At 41.5% G+C, this 12,168-nt stretch overlaps 1 pseudogene; it reads right to left on the bottom strand.

Moving 5' to 3' along the window:
• Positions 1–11,308: 11,308 nt before the first annotated feature.
• LOC102877042 lies at positions 11,309–12,168 on the bottom strand (annotated as a pseudogene).

The following is a 12,168-nucleotide window of genomic DNA, read 5'->3' as shown; positions in this document are numbered from 1 at the left end:
TGCTCTTTAGTGCTATATGGTATTCCGTTGTGTGAATGTACCACAATTTCTCTATTCATTTGTTTGTTGTTTGATGGGCATTTGGGCTGTTTCTGCCTTCTTGCTGTAAGTAATGCTGTGATGAGTATAAGTGTACATGTCTGTTTGTGACTTGACTCTGAGTTCCTTGGGGTTTATTTCTAGCAGTAGAATAGCTGGGTTATATAGGATTTCTATATGAGTGTTAATTGTGAATTCAAGCACTATTCAGACTGCTTTGTTCAGACAACAGGTCTAGGTTTCTCATGAGCATAATTAGGAGTTCTGGGATTCTCATTCTGCTCAATGTTACCCATAATTTGTTATGCCCACACAGTCATAGCCAATGAAACACAAATAGACTTCTTCTGGTATTCTCTGTTTTCAGCCAAGATCCAAGATCCATGTTATATTAGCAATACTATTTCTGGTACTTTAGCTTCTTCTAAATCTGTGCTGAATATCTAGCAGTTTGCTGTCACTGTGCTGTTATAACTGTTTGGTGATAATCTTTGGCAAGATTTAACTTTCATGCAACCCACTTTCTTCAAGTCAATTCCATCTCATAGCAACACCCCCATTAGTTTTCCAAGGCTGTAAATGAGAAGAGATTGACTATCTTCAAACCACCAGAGACATACAGCCTTTTGACTAGAAAAACAGAAAAAGTAACAAAACCCCCACATCTTAGTAACTATAATACAGTTTAAAAATCCTGAATGGAAAATGACATAGCATACATAAAGGATGTAGCAAGCAGGACAGCTCCCTGCATGTAACATATGTATCTTATGTCTCTTGTAGTAAAAAAAATGTGCTATCAGCCATATAACGAGAGGATGTATATAACCTAAAATGCATGTGTCTTAAAAGTCATAAAAAATGCCTGTGTGCTGACTTATGTATGTATGTAATGTACTCTGCTTTTGATCACTGTTTTAATGTGAAGGATCTCCACTTAACAAAGAAAAAATTTGTCATGCTGCATTGCAATCCCAATGGTGCATGGTTCAAATCCACCAGATGCTCTGCTGTAGAAGAATGGTCCGTCTCCTCTTGTGCCAGTCAGATCCGATTCGACAGGACACCACAAATTTAAAAAAAAAAGTTTGTCATGTAACAGTGTATGCTTCTTTAGGCCTTCCAAGCTCTCGTATGCTGTGTGTGTCTCTTGAGTGTTGTAGCGTTGTCTCTCTGTTTAATTTTCTTTCAAAAATATTACTGTGAAGAGCACCATGACTCTCAAATGCCACAAAGTCAGTGCTAGTGATGGCAGCAGCAAAAGGCAAAGGACAAGTATTGACTTGGAAGTCAAGGGAAAGATCATTAAATGACCTGGAGGTGGGAAATCAGTGAATGCTCAAAATTTAGGTCTGTCTGCAAAGTATATTATATGGTGTTTGCACAATGTGCAAATCACATAACATCCTATTTCACAAAACATATCACGGACATTAAGAGATGCATACCATGTTGTCTTTTTTTTCTTTGGAAAAACATATTGGGGGTACAAGGAGGTGAGGGTTGGGGGCAGAAGGGTGAGGATGGGCCAGGATGCAGTTGCAGAGCTGCACAGTTTGGTTGGTGGGGGGAGCAAGTGAAGGAAAGGGTGAGGGTGCAGTGGGGACCAGATGCTACAGAGGAATGACAAGCATTTTCCAATGGTAATTAAACCAACTGTCTTATTGATTTGGGAACTGGATGCCGACTCTCTGGCTTCTTCATGCTGAACAGGGGCGTAGATGTAAAGGGGGGAAGGGAGGACGCTTTATCACCTTACTAGTGGTCTTGGGTTACAGCTGCTTGCCTTCTTGCTGTGTTAGAAGATATTTTCCTGTCATTTGCTCCCCTCTGGACTGCAAAGTGTTTTCCCAGGTGGGTCCAGTGGGGATGGCTGGTTGAACCCAGAGGCTCCATCCTCCTTTGCTTCCTTAGCTGTCAGTTGTATTTCCTTTTTGCCACTGGCACTGGGTTCAGGGTCAATTCTGGAGTAAAACTCAGAGTTAAGTTTACCTATAGGAAAGGGAACAAACCTAGAGAGAACAAACTTGTGAGTTACAAATAGAAGGGCTTTGAGGGTGTTGCTTTCAGGTTTACTGGGAGGGAGGGTGGCAGAAGGTGGCCTAGGTAACATTCTCTGGATACCCTAGGCATTCTTTTTTTTTTTTTCTTCTCCTTCCCCACCCAGGGTTCAGATGGCACAATCTGGGCACTGAGGAGCTCACCCTGAGGGCCGCAACAGCTTGCCCCGGGCAGGGGGCCCGCCCCAGGCAGAGGGCCGCGATGGCTCGTCCTGAGCCGGGGGGCCGAGGGCAGCCCACTCCCATGTTGTCTTTTACCTGGACCCTCTTAACAGCCTGTTAACAGCCTCTTAACTCAAGTCTGTGTTTCTATTTTACCTTACCATCCAGTGTCCATTCGGACACTGAGGTAATGTGTTGTTTTGGTTTGCTTTTTAAAACATTTTTATTTTGTATTAGTTTGATTACAAACTTTGTATACATAGTGTTTATGTTTATAGTCAATGAGGCAAAGCACTAAATATGGATATCATGGATCCCTAAGCAGGTGTGTTCATTCTTCAGACTGTGGGCTAATAGCTTTTTGTTCTCTTCTCCTCTGAATCTTGGAATCAAAGAATTACCAAACCGGAGGCTGCAAAGATCTCTAAAGGTCTAAGCAACTGCAACTCAGTGCCACCTGCTCTGCTAAACCTCATTTCAAGGTCAATCAGTTGACTGCACACTTGTAGAGCTTGTCCACTTCCAGGCATGGGGAGCTCACTGCCTGCTAATAGAGCTTTGGCTAGTATGAAGTTATTCAGCCAAATATGAAGATGCTCTGATTTGGTAAGTAATGTGCAGTCTCACCTTCCTTGTGTCATTCCTGAATGATTCATTTAACAATAATTCTGTGAGATGAAGCAAGGATACTGAGAGCCAAGTAATGAAGCTAAATTATAATTATGAACCTTGTTCATGTTTATTGCGCCTTTACTACATCCCAGGACTATCCTGAGTCTGGTTGCTCAGTGTAAGGAATTGTGCTGTCAGTGCAAAGGGACACGGTTGGAATCTACCAGCTGCTCCATGGGAGAAACAGGGGCAGTCTCCTCCCATGTGACTAATTGCCTCTCAAAAAAACTCTGGAGTGTCAACTCTGGGTCTGTTCTAATGCAACGACACCCCACTACAACAATAACATCTTATTTAATAGTTACAACAACCCTATGACATACACACTAAGAAAGATGAAACCTGTGTAAGGTGAAAACCTATCAGAGAAATAAGACTCAAATATTTTTCACTAGTACATAGAAAAGTGATAAGACAGAACATTTTCAAGACCCGGAAAAAAGCAAGGCAATCCTGTTGAGTTCTGGCTTTCACTGTCTCCTAGTTTACAAATAAGGAAGTTGAGGATTAAAGAGTGAGTGAGCCAAGGTCCCTGTAGAAAGCAGATTGCAACTGATAGGGTTTCCTGAAGTAAGTTTAAGAAAGGGTCTATTTTCAGAGGTGAGAACAGGGTTAAGGAAACCTATAAGTGATGGTGAGGCACCCCATTTTAGCAAAAACAGTAAGCCATTACTCTCTAAAAGTCTAAAGGGATCAGGGGTGAGAAGGTTGCCCCTAGAACCAAGTGAGAGTGGAGCTGTGGAAGAAGGGCTGTTTGGAGTCGTGGCTGTAGGGAATGGGGTAGGGAAGTGGACAATACCCCTTCCTGTCTCTCCTGCTGGTGTTTCCCATTGGACAAATGCACAGGAAGTAAGAAGGCTGCTTAGAAGATGCCTGGCATTCATAGAGGCCAGCTTCTTAGGGCAAGAAAAGGTGGAGAAGGATGAAGAGTAGACTCTGGGCTGAGGGGAGGGTACAAACTGAGGAGAACCAACCCAGAGAATTAGGTGATTTGTCTAAAATCTCAAAGTTGATGATTTGGGGAGCCACAGAGAGGCAAGATGACAAGGACCACTGTACTCAGATTTTAAGAGCATGAAGGAAGGAGTCTGAAAAGTTAAGAAATGAACTCACAAAAAATGGCCTGAAAAATAGGGAAGAGTCTGTCAGATGGAGATCAGAGAAAAAAATATGCCAAAACAGCACATGCAAAAACTGAAGAAGAGTGAGCACCTAGTCTATTGGGAAGAAGGGAGGAGTCCTGTCTGTGGTCCAGAGGATAATGGGAAAGGGGCTGGGAATGATTGCAGAGGAGGCTGGAGAGGACACTCAGAAATACTGGTGCTGGAACAAGAGAAATCTCAAGAATGTTTTCATTACTTTATTAAAATATATGATGATTGAATACTTGCTCTTTGCTAAGGTTTATGTTAAGAGCTGAGATTAGAGATGTCTAAAATACAGATGTGATCCTGCCCTCACAGAACTTACAGTCTGGTGGAAGAAGCCAAACAATGATCTAGTAACTGTTAGGATCAGTGATGTGAACAAAAATCTGGATTTTCTTTTTTTAATTGAGATGTAATTTATAAACAGTATGTTCCTAAATCTTATGTATACAGCTCAATGAATTATAACCATCACTCAGATATACATTTATCTTTGGTAACAGCTTTTACTAGGTATTCATTTATATTCCTATAAAAAGGGAACACTGAATGGCTTAAAATTAGGATAGGTGTGTGTCAAGGTTGCATCCTTTCTCCATACCTATTTAATCTATGTGGTGAACAAATTATTTGAGAAAGTGGACTCTATGAAGAAAAATGTGGTGTCAATATTGGAGGAAGACTCATGAATGACCTTCATTATGAAGATGACACAACCATGCTTGCTGAAAATAAGGACTTGAAGTACTTACTGCAGAAGTTTAAACACTGCAACCCTCAATATGGATTGCATCTCAACATCAAGAAAACAAAAATCCTTGCCACTGCACAGACAGGCAACATCACGATGGATGGAGAAAGGGTTGAAACGGTCAACAACTTCATCTTACTTGGATCCACAATCAATACACTTGGTACCAGCAGTGCAGGAGACAGTAAATGTATTGCGCTGTGGAATTCTTTAGTAAGGGACTGCTCTAGATTATTGAGAAGTAATGAACTCAGTTTGAGGACTAAGGTATACCTTATTCAGGTCATGGGCTTTTCAGTAACTTGGTATGCTTGAGAGCTGGAAAATGACTAAAGATGACAAAAGAGGAATTGATAATGAAGATCCCATGGACTGCCAAAAGAACAAAGTGCTATATCTTGGGGAAAGTATAGCCAGAGAGCTTCTTGGAGGCAAAGACGATGAAGCTTTGTCTTGCATCCTTTGGGCATGTTGCCAGGAGAGGCTATTCCCTAGAGAGTGTCATCATGCTTAGGAAGATAGAGGGACGGTGAAAGAGAGGAAGACTCTTGACTAGGTGGGTTGACATGGTGACTGTGGCAGTAGGTTTGAGTGTGTCAGAGATTGTGAGGATGTCATGGGATAGAACAGTGTTCAGATCAGTTGCTCATAGGTCTGCTATGAGTCATATTCAGCTCCTATTCAACAATAACAAAAATATATGTCTGTCTTCAAATTCTACTGAAATTCTCCAATATTGTGACTTGAAGCTTGAATTTTTTTCTTCTACTTTTTTTAGCTTCAGAAACTCTGAGCATATTCTGACTTCAGGTCTTTGTATATTTAATTTTAACATTTTACTTGTCTTCTCAAGTTGCCCTTTGAAATCTTCAAATATGTCTATCTTCTTTTGATGATTCCCAGGCCATTCAAGATTTTTACCATGGCATCTCTCAGTATTGCAACTTGAGGCTTTCCTGCACCAGGATACTCATATTCCAGGTTGTCTTTAGAGTTTGCTATTGGAGGTAGAAGACTTATCTGTTAGTTCATTGTCTTGGGAGAATGATTACTGTGTTGTTCATAGAGCTGAAACAACCCACAGCTGACTCTCCAGAAGGTTTTCAGAGGCAGTTAATTGCTGGGGAGGAGATTACCCATTCTTCTCCCATGGAGCAGTTGATCGTCTCCAAAAGCTCTCCTCCCATAGAGCAGCTAGTGGCTTTGAACCACATGCCTTTCAGATTGCAGCGCAGCTTCTTGCCCCTAGGCTACCAGAGCTCCCTAATTACTGTATGGTTGCTAAATACTTTAGGGAGCTCTGGTAGCCTAGTGGAAAGAAGTTAAGCTGCAATTCTGAAGACATATGTTTTTAATCCACCAGCTGCTCTGCAGGAGAAAGATGGGAAATCTCCTGTGCGATTATCTGCCTTTGAAACCCCCCCCAGATGGTCAGCTATGGGTTGGTTCCTACTCCAGGGCACACAGCAACAACAACAACAACACTTTACTTGTCACATGCATTTATGGAGCTCTGGTGGCCTAGTAGTAAGAAGCTACACTGCAATGCCAATGGCTCATAGTTGGAATCCACCAACTCTGCTCGAGAGTCAGCTATAGGTCAGCTCTGACTCCACAGCACATAACAACAACAGTAATTACTTTATAGGAAGCTCTGGTGGCTTCCTATGCTGAAACTATGCTGCAATCCCAAAGGCATGCAGTACAAATCCATCAGTTGCTCCACAGGAGAAGGGTGGGCAATCTCCTCCCATGTAATTTACTACCTTTGAAAACCCATTGGAGGGTCCGCTATTAGTTAGTTCTGACTCAACAGAACACAACAATTACTTATAGCTTAGGTGTGTATATTGTTATTGTGTACTGTAGAGTCAGAGCTGACCCTCGAGCAGCATTTCAGAGGCAGTTAATCACACCGGAAGAGATTGCCCATCTTTCTCCTGTAGAGCAGCTGGTGGCCTTGAATCGTGTGCCTTTGGGATTGCAATGCAGCTTCTTGCCACTAGGCCACCAGAGCTCCCTTAGGTGTGTATATGTTTGCTTATTGTTTCTTCTTATTAGCACTTGTCTGCCATTTGCTGTACTAAGGTAACTTGTGGGTTGCTGTGATGCTGGAAAATATGCTCAGAACAGAGGAAGGAAGCATTGCATGGTTCAAAATCAGGAAAGGAGTGTGTTAAGAATGCATCCTGTCTCCATACCTTTTCAATTTATATGCAGAACAGATTCAAGAAGCAGGGCTTTAGGAGGAGGAATGTGGCATCAGGACTGGAGGAAGACTCTTCACCAACCTGCAATATGCAGATGACACAACCTTGCTTGCTGAAACTGAAGAGGACCTGAAGTGATTGCTGCAGGTTTAGGACAGTAGTCTTCAATATGGATTGAAGCTCAACATCAAGAAAGCAAAGATTCTCACCACTGGGTCAATTGGCAGCACCATGATAGATGCAGAAGAGATTAAAGTTGTTAACAAATTCAACTTGCTTGGCTCCACAATCAACACTCTTGATATCAGCAGTCAGAAAATAAAAAGACAAATTGCATTGGGAAAATCTGCTGTCAGGGACCTCTCCAGTGTACTAAAAAGCAGCGATGTCATTCTAGAGACTAAGGCGTGCCTAATCCAGGCCATGGTCTTCGCAATTACTTACTATGCATCAGAGAGCTGGACAATGACTAAGGATGACTGAAGAAGAAGGTGCCTTTGAATCATTCCATGGACTGCCAAGACTCCTGTCTTGGAGAGGATGAAATCAAGTTTCTCCTTTGAGGCTAGGATTTTGAAGTGCCATCTCACATACTTTGGTCATGTGGCCAGGAGAGACCGGTCCTTGGAGAATAGCACCGTGTTTGGAAGGGTGGAGGGACAGTGCAGGAGAGGAAGAACCCGGATGAGATGGATTGATACAGTAACTGGGGCAATGGGGAGCTGGTGTGTCAGAATTAGTGAGACTGGCTCAGGACAGTGCAGGGTTCAGAGCTGCTGTACATTGGGTCGCTATGAGTCGCAGGCAACTTGACAGCACATAACAACAACAACAACAATAGTGTTTCAAATGTCAGAAATGTCACCCATGGTGGATAGGTTTCATTAGAGTTCTCAGATTTAAAGAGACGAGGAAGCAGGATTGGCCATCCACTTCTGAAATAACAGGCCTCTGAAAATACAATTAATAATAGAGGAATATGGGCAGTTATAGTTTTAGAGGTAGAGCCCATATTTTCAGTAATTCAATATGAGGATAAACAGCTGTAAACATCCTTTAATAATCAGTACATGGAATGTACAAAGTATGAATATAAGAAAAATTGTAAAGAAATAGAATATGTAAAGATCAATGTTTTAGGAATAACTGAACTAAAATTTAGGACTGGCATGGGTCACTTTGAACCAGACAATCAGATATCATATGAGCTATTATAGTAGGAATGAAAAATTGAGCAAGAACGGTGTTGTCTTCATAGTTTAAAGACAATTTAAAGATCTATCCTAAACTGCAATGTTGAGAGTGATAGGATACTATCAATAGCATATCAGGAAGACCTGTTAGTACAGTTATTATTCAAATATTTGCACCACCAACTAAAGTCAAAGAGGAGGAAGATATTGAGGATTTTTACCAATTTTTGTAATCGAAACTTGACCAAACATGCAATCAAGATACAGTAATAATTATCAGTGACTGGAATGCAAAAGTTGAAAACAATGAAGAAGGAACGGTAGTTGAAAAGTGTGTTCTTGGTGACAGAAACGAGGCTGGAGATTGAATGATGGAATTTTGCACATTCAATAATTCATTCATCACAAATACCTTTTTTAAAAAAAAACCACAAAAGGCAACTTTACACATAGACCTCACCTGGTGGACTGCCCAAGAATTGGTGTGACTGCATCTCTGGAAAGAATCATGGGAAAAGCTCAAAATCAGCAGTCAAAACTAAGCCAGATGGAACAGACCATAAATTACTCATTAGCAAGTTAAAATCGAAGCTGAGGACAATTAAAACAAGTTCACAAGAACCAAAATTTGACCTTGAGTCTATCCCCCCAAATTTAAAAATCATCTTAAGAATAGGGTTGAGGCATTGAACACTAATGATCGAAGGGCAGGGGAATTGTGGGATGACATCAAGGTTATCATATGTGAAAAGAACAAAAGGTCATTACAAAGATAGAAGGGAAAGAAAATACCAAACTGCACGTCACAAGGGGCTCTGAAAATTGCACTAGAATATTGAGAAGTCAAAACAAAGGGAATTCAGAGATGCTGAAGTAAAAGAGATGTACAGAAGATTTCAGAACGCAGCTTGAATAATTTGCTTATTACAAAGCAAAGTAATATAATGGAATATGCAAAGAGCTAGAATCGGAGAATAAAAAGAGAGGAACTTATTTGGCTTTTCTCAAGCTGAAAGAATTGAAAAACAAATACAAGCCAGAAGATTAATTATTTTTGTGTACCCTCGAGTCAGAACCAACCCATCACTAACCCTCCAGGGGATATTCAGAGGCAGTTAATTGCACGGAAAGAGATGGCTCCTTTTTCTCCCTCAAAGATTGATTAGACAATGTAATTAATTACATTAATTAATGGTGATTAAAGCTATAACATAGAATGTCTGTGTTGTTGTTGTTATGTGCCGTCTAGTCACTTGTGACACATAGCGACCCTATGCACAACAGCCCTAAACCCTACTCTACTGGTCTGTCTTGTGCCAATTGCACTTCCTCTGACACTTCCATCAATCCACCTCATAGAGGGTCTTCCCCTCCTGCGCTGTCCCTCTACCCTACCAAGCATGATGTCCCTCTCCAAGGACCTGTCTCTCCTTACAACATGCCCAAAGTATGTCAGACAAAGCCCCAGAATCCTTGCCTCCAAGGAGTAGCCTGGTTTAACCCTCTCTAGGATGAATCTGTTTGTTTTCTTGGCAGTCCATGGTACATTCAATACTCTTCTCCAGCACCACAGCTCAAAGGTGTCAATTCTCCTACTATCCTCCCTGGTCATTGTACAACTCTCTGATGTATAACAAGTGATTGCAAAGACCATGGCCTGTATCAGGCGCACCTTAGTCTCCAGACAGACACCGTTGCTCTTGAGTACTTTAGAGAGGTCCCTAACAGCAGACTTTCCCATCGCAATACGTTTTTTGATCTCCTGGCTGCTGGTGCCAAGAGTGTTGACCGTGGAGCCGAGCAAACTGAAGCTGTGAACACTCTCAATCTCTTCGTCATCCATCCTGATGCTACCGATTGGTCCAGTGGTGAGAATCTTTGTCTTCTTGACATTGAGCCTCAGTCCATACTGAAGGCTGCAGTCCTTGACCCTCTGCAGCAAGTGCATGAGGTCCTCCCCAGCTTCAGCAAGCAGGGTTGTGTCATCTGCATAACGCAGATTATTAATAGATCTTCCACCAATCCTGATGCCACACTTCTCCTCATAGAGCCCAGCCTCAGACAATCTGCTCTGCATACAGGTTGAAAAGGTATGGAGATAGGACACATCCCTGGCGTACACCCTTCCCAATTTTGAACCATGCAGTGTTGCCCTGCTCTGTTCTGACGACTGTCTCTTGGTCCAAGTATAGATTTCACATTAGCACGATTAAATGTCCTGGGATTCCCATTCTTCTCAGAGTCAGCCACAGTTTGTTATGATCCACACAGTCAAATGCCTTTGCATAATCAATGAAACACAGATAGACATTCTTCTGGTATTCTCTGCTTTCAGCTAAGATCCATCTGACATCAGCTACAATATCCCTAGTACCACGACCCCTTCTAAACCCAGCCTGGACTTCTGGCAGTTCTCTGCTGATGTACTGTTCCAGTCGTTTTTAGATAATCTTCAGTAGAATCTTGCTTGCATGTGAAATCAATGAATGTCTGTGAGTATGTGAAAAATCAATGGGATTTCAATCAAATGAAAATGTGAAAAAAAAACCTTTGTTGTTAAGTACCATCAAGTAGAGACAACTCATAGCAACCCTATGAACAAAAGACTTGAACCCTGTTCTATAACTATCATTGTTTCTCTATATTCATAGAGTTTCCAGAGGCATGTTGTTTAGGAAGTGGATGTTACTCCTGCTTCCAAGCCTGTCTCAGTCTGGAAGTTCCACCAAGCACAGTCCACCATGGAAAACCGTTATGGCATTTGACACACCAGTGGCATATGGTTCAGCATCACAGCAACCCCAAGTTACCCCAGAAATGGAAATTGACTGACCAGTGCTGTATCACTTAGAAGAATGTTCTTCCCAAACATAATTAACATCAGGCCTGAAGGTTCAATGAACTTTTTTTTTTAAACAGAAACCTTTACTAGGTAAGGATATTCACTTAGCGGTAGTCGGGAATGTATTGGGCACAGTTAACCCCCGTAGAAAGGTTAGCAAGCTAATATTCACTCTCTCTTGTTGAGGCCTGTTCAAAATCATGAGTCCAGCTTAAAATTACTGCTGTACATTTAAAAAGACTGGTCCGGCTGTGTTTTCTCTGATTCCTCCTTTACATTTACAGTATTGGCAACATCATTGTGTAGTTTTCTAGACTGTCTTCATGTAATCCATTTGATACCTCTTCTTTTTGATCTTCACTTGTATTAACCTCACCAATTGGGTGTGTCCTGGGTGTGTCCACTAGCAAGTCATTTCCTTGGGACTGTTTTTCAGAAGCTTTGCCTGCCTTCTTTCCAAGACCAGTTGTTTATTTCTCTCAATTCTCTGTTGCTGCTCTTCTGTTCGGCTTTTACTTGACTCAGGAGTAAACCTTTCAGTTGCATATGAGCTTGTCAAAAATGGATCTAATTCAGTAGCAGTTATATCATGGTCATTATTTTCTACTATTTCATCATTATTGTTGAAAAAATCTTCATGTACAATAGGGCGGTCAAGTTGAATTCGTTTTAAACAGGTCTGAACTTCCTTTATATTTCCCAGGTATTCAACTCTGTCAACAAAATCCTCAAATTGTAGTTTAGGGAACAGCCTATGTGCCCATTGCTCCATGTGTTTGATTAGCTTCTTCAAGTCTTCAGCCTCATGACCTTTACCTTTGAACTTTACATTATCAAACATATGCCTTAAGTTCTGTTGGAAGCCCTCTCTCTGAAATTAATCTCTGAGCATCCAGCTTGGGTAAGTTCCTTTTAACTGTTCTCTTTGGAGGCACAGGAACAGGTACTCTTCTCTCTGACTCTTCATCAAGTTCAGCTTCTTCACCATCTCTCTCTGGAGAACCTGGAGGTGGAAAAGGAGGAAAGGTTTCATCTTCCACATGCTCATAATCTGGGAGTTCAAGTACATCATTCTCTTGAGGTTCCAGCAT

This window comes from Elephantulus edwardii, unplaced genomic scaffold, assembly GCF_000299155.1.
Source record: "Elephantulus edwardii isolate Elephantulus edwardi_28Jun2011 unplaced genomic scaffold, EleEdw1.0 scaffold00005, whole genome shotgun sequence".
Taxonomy (NCBI): domain Eukaryota; kingdom Metazoa; phylum Chordata; class Mammalia; order Macroscelidea; family Macroscelididae; genus Elephantulus; species Elephantulus edwardii.
The sequence above is the reverse complement of the archived record's forward strand: the minus strand, read 5'-3'. Positions and strand labels throughout refer to the sequence as shown.